Source organism: Mytilus edulis, chromosome 9 (assembly GCF_963676685.1).
Source record: "Mytilus edulis chromosome 9, xbMytEdul2.2, whole genome shotgun sequence".
Taxonomy (NCBI): Eukaryota; Metazoa; Mollusca; class Bivalvia; order Mytilida; family Mytilidae; genus Mytilus; species Mytilus edulis.
The window spans coordinates 72,407,188-72,415,029 of record NC_092352.1 but is presented as its reverse complement, the minus strand read 5'-3'; positions in this window follow the sequence as shown (position 1 = coordinate 72,415,029).

Below are 7,842 nucleotides of genomic sequence, written 5' to 3'. Positions count from 1 at the left end.
ATATGATGGACACATCAACCTTCAAAAATAAGTGCCTTCCATGTTGTTTTCATCTTTCAATCCTAACAAATCTTGTAAGTTTTAAGCTTTCCTCTTAACTTTTTTACCAATGATGAAAATAATTTCCCTTAAATTCTGCCATTCTGATAGGTATTACATTGTTGCAAAGATGAAGAGTTTGTCCAGCGGCACATATTACAGTCATGTCCAGATTCATCATTATACCATGCTGCAAAAACTCTATCGACAAATTCAATTTCAAATGAATATCGTCTTGTTTAACAAAAATAAGATATGTGTGTGAAACGTCTGAAATATACAATGATTGATTTATTCATTGTTGGTCTTTAACGCCACTGTAATTATTTGTTTGTTATTTCATGACGGCTTGCTTTTTGTTGATAGTAAAGAAAGCTGGAGCGCCCAGACAGAGCTACTGACCTTCGGCTTGAAAACTGTCAAACATAGTTTTGAAGTCCAACTAAGCTGCCACGTGTAGGGCATATGGGATTTGAACCCTGAAATAAGCAATGAAGCAATAATTTGTACCAATGACAGAAGCTTTTTTTTTTTATCATGCACTTGATACAGTTTTCGTTTGATCGATAGTTTTTGTCTTTTTGGAATATAAATTGAATATAGCAAGACGTGTTAAAACGAATATAAGAGGAAAAAAACGGTACCTGAAGGCATATAGTTCTTTAAAAAATATTTTTTGTCGTTGAGATGCTGTCTAGTTGGGGGAACTTTGTGTAGTCTGGCTTACAGTCAAACTAAGCACATGCCCATGATTATTGATGTCGCTAGATTACTGTCTTTACTTCATATTGTCACTTTGATGTACAATACATGAGTATACATTTTAAAGCATAAAGTTAAGATGTTATGTCATGCATAATTGAGTGCTGAAAAAAGCAAAAGAGAGACTCGAAGAAATAAATAAAAAGACGAAATGATCTGATTTTCAAAAGTGACCTGTTTGGTCGCTCGTAATCGGTTGTCTATAAATATAGTTCCTGGCATTTTGTATGAATGTAAACCTTTAGTACTGTGTCTTTTTACATATAAAAAACTATGGCTAAAAGTATTAGTTATGTAATTTCTTTTATAGTGAACTTTATGATATTTTAGTATTATGGTTAATATCATTACTTTGTGTCAAATTGTATGAAGGGCAACTCTGCCTATATCAAGCAGCGACGATTCGCACGTGTCTTGTGACTTCATTTCATGTTTAAGCAGTTCCGAATTAGTAAATTCTTGAGTTTACGCCAAGAGGAGCATCATCTTTTCAACTTTTGTTTCCTTTTGTAGACTTTGTACCTCAAATGTTTTATCTGAAAAAATATGTCTTCACTGGGAACCCCAGAGCTGAAACGTGCACACGTCAGTTTAGCAGGGACATTACTCTGTAGCCCTATTTTTGTCATTTTTGCACATGGAATCTTTACAGACACTGTCAATGGTTTAGAGTTCTGCTTGTCAACGACATGTCTAACAAGATAGTGAATGCAGCATTCGAATAGGGATAGTTCAATTCATGCTCAGAAATTTTGCAATCGTCAAAAATAGAAAACACCCTTTTTTATTCAATATAGATATTCTACATTACAAGGTGTCGACCTTAAGTTAGTAATGGAACTTGAAAAACTTTTAAAAAGCTGAATTTGATACAAGACTTTAACAAAAAGGTTGCCACATTTGTAATATGATGGACACATCAACCTTCAAAAATAAGTGCCTTCCATGTTCAAGAACTTGTTTTCATCTTTCAATCCTAACAAATCTTGTAAGTTTTAAGCTTTCCTCTTAACTTTTTTTACCAATGATGAAAATAATTTCCCTTAAATTCTGCCATTCTGATAGGTATTACATTGTTGCAAAGATGAAGAGTTTGTCCAGCGGCACATATTACAGTCATGTCCAGATTCATCATTATACCATGCTGCAAAAACTCTATCGACAAATTCAATTTCAAATGAATATCGTCTTGTTTAACAAAAATAAGATATTTGTGTGAAACGTCTGAAATATACAATGATTGATTTATTCATTGTTGGTCTTTAACGCCACTTTAATTATTTGTTTGTTATTTCATGACGGCTTGCTTTTTGTTGATAGTAAAGAAAGCTGGAGCGCCCAGACAGAGCTACTGACCTTCGGCTTGAAAACTGTCAAACATAGTTTTGAAGTCCAACTAAGCTGCCACGTGTAGGGCATATGGGGTTTGAACCCTGAAATAAGCAATGAAGCAATAATTTGTACCAATGACACAAGCTTTTTTTATCACTTGATACAGTTTTCGTTTGATCGATAGTTTTTGTCTTTTTGGAATATAAATTGAATATAGCAAGACGTGTTAAAACGAATTGAAGAGAAAAAAAAACGGTACCTGAAGGCATAGTTCTTTAAAAAATATTTCTTGTCGTTGAGATGCTGTCTAGTTGAGGGAACTTCGTGTAGTCTGGCTTACAGTCAAACTAAGCACATGCCCATGATTATTGATGTCGCTAGATTACTGTCTTTACTTCATATTGTCACTTTGATGTACAATACATAAGTATACATTTTAAAGCATAAAGTTAAGATGTTATGTCATGCATAATTGAGTGCTGAAAAAAGCAAAAGAGAGACTCAAAGATATAAATAAAAAGACGAAATGATCTGATTTTCAAAAGTGACCTGTTTGGTCGCTCGTAATCGGTTGTCTATAAATATAGTTCCTGGCATTTTGTATGAATGTAAACCTTTAGTACTGTGTCTTTTTACATATAAAAAACTATGGCTAAAAGTATTAGTTATGTAATTTCTTTTATAGTGAACTTTATGATATTTTTGTATTATGGTTAATATCATTACTTTGTGTCAAATTGTATGAAGGGCAACTCTGCCTATATCAAGCAGCGACGATTCGCACGTGTCTTATGACTTCATTTCATGTTTAAGCAGTTCCGAATTAGTAATTATAAATTCTTGAGTTTACGCCAAGAGGAGCATCATCTTTTCAACTTTTGTTTCCTTTTGTAGACTTTGTACCTCAAATGTTTTATCTGAAAAAATATGTCTTCACTGGGAACCCCAGAGCTGAAACGTGCACACGTCAGTTTAGCAGGGACATTACTCTGTAGCCCTATTTTTGTCATTTTTGCACATGGAATCTTTACAGACACTGTCAATGGTTTAGAGTTCTGCTTGTCAACGACATGTCTAACAAGATAGTGAATGCAGCATTCGAATAGGGATAGTTCAATTCATACTCAGAAATTTTGCAATCGTCAAAAATAGAAAACACCCTTTTTTATTCAATATAGATATTCTACATTACAAGGTGTCGACCTTAAGTTAGTAATGGAACTTGAAAAACTTTTAAAAAGTTGAATTTGATACAAGACTTTAACAAAAAGGTTGCCACATTTGTAATATGATGGACACATCAACCTTCAAAAATAAGTGCCTTCCATGTTCAAGAACTTGTTTTCATCTTTCAATCCTAACAAATCTTGTAAGTTTTAAGCTTTCCTCTTAACTTTTTTTACCAATGATGAAAATAATTTCCCTTAAATTCTGCCATTCTGATAGGTATTACATTGTTGCAAAGATGAAGAGTTTGTCCAGCGGCACATATTACAGTCATGTCCAGATTCATCATTATACCATGCTGCAAAAACTCTATCGACAAATTCAATTTCAAATGAATATCGTCTTGTTTAACAAAAATAAGATATTTGTGTGAAACGTCTGAAATATACAATGATTGATTTATTCATTGTTGGTCTTTAACGCCACTTTAATTATTTGTTTGTTATTTCATGACGGCTTGCTTTTTGTTGATAGTAAAGAAAGCTGGAGCGCCCAGACAGAGCTACTGACCTTCGGCTTGAAAACTGTCAAACATAGTTTTGAAGTCCAACTAAGCTGCCACGTGTAGGGCATATGGGGTTTGAACCCTGAAATAAGCAAATTAATGAAGCAATAATTTGTACCAATGACACAAGCTTTTTTTATCACTTGATACAGTTTTCGTTTGATCGATAGTATTTATATTTTTGGAATATAAATTGAATATAGCAAGACGTGTTAAAACGAATTGAAGAGAAAAAAAAAACGGTACCTGAAGGCATAGTTCTTTAAAAAATATTTTTTGTCGTTGAGATGCTGTCTAGTTGAGGGAACTTCGTGTAGTCTGGCTTACAGTCAAACTAAGCACATGCCCATGATTATTGATGTCGCTAGATTACTGTCTTTACTTCATATTGTCACTTTGATGTACAATACATAAGTATACATTTTAAAGCATAAAGTTAAGATGTTATGTCATGCATAATTGAGTGCTGAAAAAAGCAAAAGAGAGACTCAAAGATATAAATAAAAAGACGAAATGATCTGATTTTCAAAAGTGACCTGTTTGGTCGCTCGTAATCGGTTGTCTATAAATATAGTTCCTGGCATTTTGTATGAATGTAAACCTTTAGTACTGTGTCTTTTTACATATAAAAAACTATGGCTAAAAGTATTAGTTATGTAATTTCTTTTATAGTGAACTTTATGATATTTTAGTATTATGGTTAATATCATTACTTTGTGTCAAATTGTATGAAGGGCAACTCTGCCTATATCAAGCAGCGACGATTCGCACGTGTCTTGTGACTTCATTTCATGTTTAAGCAGTTCCGAATTAGTAAATTCTTGAGTTTACGCCAAGAGGAGCATCATCTTTTCAACTTTTGTTTCCTTTTGTAGACTTTGTACCTCAAATGTTTTATCTGAAAAAATATGTCTTCACTGGGAACCCCAGAGCTGAAACGTGCACACGTCAGTTTAGCAGGGACATTACTCTGTAGCCCTATTTTTGTCATTTTTGCACATGGAATCTTTACAGACACTGTCAATGGTTTAGAGTTCTGCTTGTCAACGACATGTCTAACAAGATAGTGAATGCAGCATTCGAATAGGGATAGTTCAATTCATACTCAGAAATTTTGCAATCGTCAAAAATAGAAAACACCCTTTTTTATTCAATATAGATATTCTACATTACAAGGTGTCGACCTTAAGTTAGTAATGGAACTTGAAAAACTTTTAAAAAGCTGAATTTGATACAAGACTTTAACAAAAAGGTTGCCACATTTGTAATATGATGGACACATCAACCTTCAAAAATAAGTGCCTTCCATGTTCAAGAACTTGTTTTCATCTTTCAATCCTAACAAATCTTGTAAGTTTTAAGCTTTCCTCTTAACTTTTTTACCAATGATGAAAATAATTTCCCTTAAATTCTGCCATTCTGATAGGTATTACATTGTTGCAAAGATGAAGAGTTTGTCCAGCGGCACATATTACAGTCATGTCCAGATTCATCATTATACCATGCTGCAAAAACTCTATCGACAAATTCAATTTCAAATGAATATCGTCTTGTTTAACAAAAATAAGATATTTGTGTGAAACGTCTGAAATATACAATGATTGATTTATTCATTGTTGGTCTTTAACGCCACTTTAATTATTTGTTTGTTATTTCATGACGGCTTGCTTTTTGTTGATAGTAAAGAAAGCTGGAGCGCCCAGACAGAGCTACTGACCTTCGGCTTGAAAACTGTCAAACATAGTTTTGAAGTCCAACTAAGCTGCCACGTGTAGGGCATATGGGGTTTGAACCCTGAAATAAGCAATGAAGCAATAATTTGTACCAATGACACAAGCTTTTTTTATCACTTGATACAGTTTTCGTTTGATCGATAGTTTTTGTCTTTTTGGAATATAAATTGAATATAGCAAGACGTGTTAAAACGAATTGAAGAGAAAAAAAACGGTACCTGAAGGCATAGTTCTTTAAAAAATATTTTTTGTCGTTGAGATGCTGTCTAGTTGAGGGAACTTCGTGTAGTCTGGCTTACAGTCAAACTAAGCACATGCCCATGATTATTGATGTCGCTAGATTACTGTCTTTACTTCATATTGTCACTTTGATGTACAATACAAAGGTATACATGTTAAAGCATAAAGTTAAGATGTTATGTCATGCATAATTGAGTGCTGAAAAAAGCAAAAGAGAGACTCAAAGATATAAATAAAAAGACGAAATGATCTGATTTTCAAAAGTGACCTGTTTGGTCGCTCGTAATCGGTTGTCTATAAATATAGTTCCTGGCATTTTGTATGAATGTAAACCTTTAGTACTGTGTCTTTTTACATATAAAAAACTATGGCTAAAAGTATTAGTTATGTAATTTCTTTTATAGTGAACTTTATGATATTTTTGTATTATGGTTAATATCATTACTTTGTGTCAAATTGTATGAAGGGCAACTCTGCCTATATCAAGCAGCGACGATTCGCACGTGTCTTGTGACTTCATTTCATGTTTAAGCAGTTCCGAATTAGTAAATTCTTGAGTTTACGCCAAGAGGAGCATCATCTTTTCAACTTTTGTTTCCTTTTGTAGACTTTGTACCTCAAATGTTTTATCTGAAAAAATATGTCTTCACTGGGAACCCCAGAGCTGAAACGTGCACACGTCAGTTTAGCAGGGACATTACTCTGTAGCCCTATTTTTGTCATTTTTGCACATGGAATCTTTACAGACACTGTCAATGGTTTAGAGTTCTGCTTGTCAACGACATGTCTAACAAGATAGTGAATGCAGCATTCGAATAGGGATAGTTCAATTCATACTCAGAAATTTTGCAATCGTCAAAAATAGAAAACACCCTTTTTTATTCAATATAGATATTCTACATTACAAGGTGTCGACCTTAAGTTAGTAATGGAACTTGAAAAACTTTTAAAAAGTTGAATTTGATACAAGACTTTAACAAAAAGGTTGCCACATTTGTAATATGATGGACACATCAACCTTCAAAAATAAGTGCCTTCCATGTTCAAGAACTTGTTTTCATCTTTCAATCCTAACAAATCTTGTAAGTTTTAAGCTTTCCTCTTAACTTTTTTTACCAATGATGAAAATAATTTCCCTTAAATTCTGCCATTCTGATAGGTATTACATTGTTGCAAAGATGAAGAGTTTGTCCAGCGGCACATATTACAGTCATGTCCAGATTCATCATTATACCATGCTGCAAAAACTCTATCGACAAATTCAATTTCAAATGAATATCGTCTTGTTTAACAAAAATAAGATATTTGTGTGAAACGTCTGAAATATACAATGATTGATTTATTCATTGTTGGTCTTTAACGCCACTTTAATTATTTGTTTGTTATTTCATGACGGCTTGCTTTTTGTTGATAGTAAAGAAAGCTGGAGCGCCCAGACAGAGCTACTGACCTTCGGCTTGAAAACTGTCAAACATAGTTTTGAAGTCCAACTAAGCTGCCACGTGTAGGGCATATGGGGTTTGAACCCTGAAATAAGCAATGAAGCAATAATTTGTACCAATGACACAAGCTTTTTTTATCACTTGATACAGTTTTCGTTTGATCGATAGTTTTTGTCTTTTTGGAATATAAATTGAATATAGCAAGACGTGTTAAAACGAATTGAAGAAAAAAAAAAAAAACGGTACCTGAAGGCATAGTTCTTTAAAAAATATTTCTTGTCGTTGAGATGCTGTCTAGTTGAGGGAACTTCGTGTAGTCTGGCTTACAGTCAAACTAAGCACATGCCCATGATTATTGATGTCGCTAGATTACTGTCTTTACTTCATATTGTCACTTTGATGTACAATACATAAGTATACATTTTAAAGCATAAAGTTAAGATGTTATGTCATGCATAATTGAGTGCTGAAAAAAGCAAAAGAGAGACTCAAAGATATAAATAAAAAGACGAAATGATCTGATTTTCAAAAGTGACCTGTTTGGTCGCTCGTAATCGGTTGT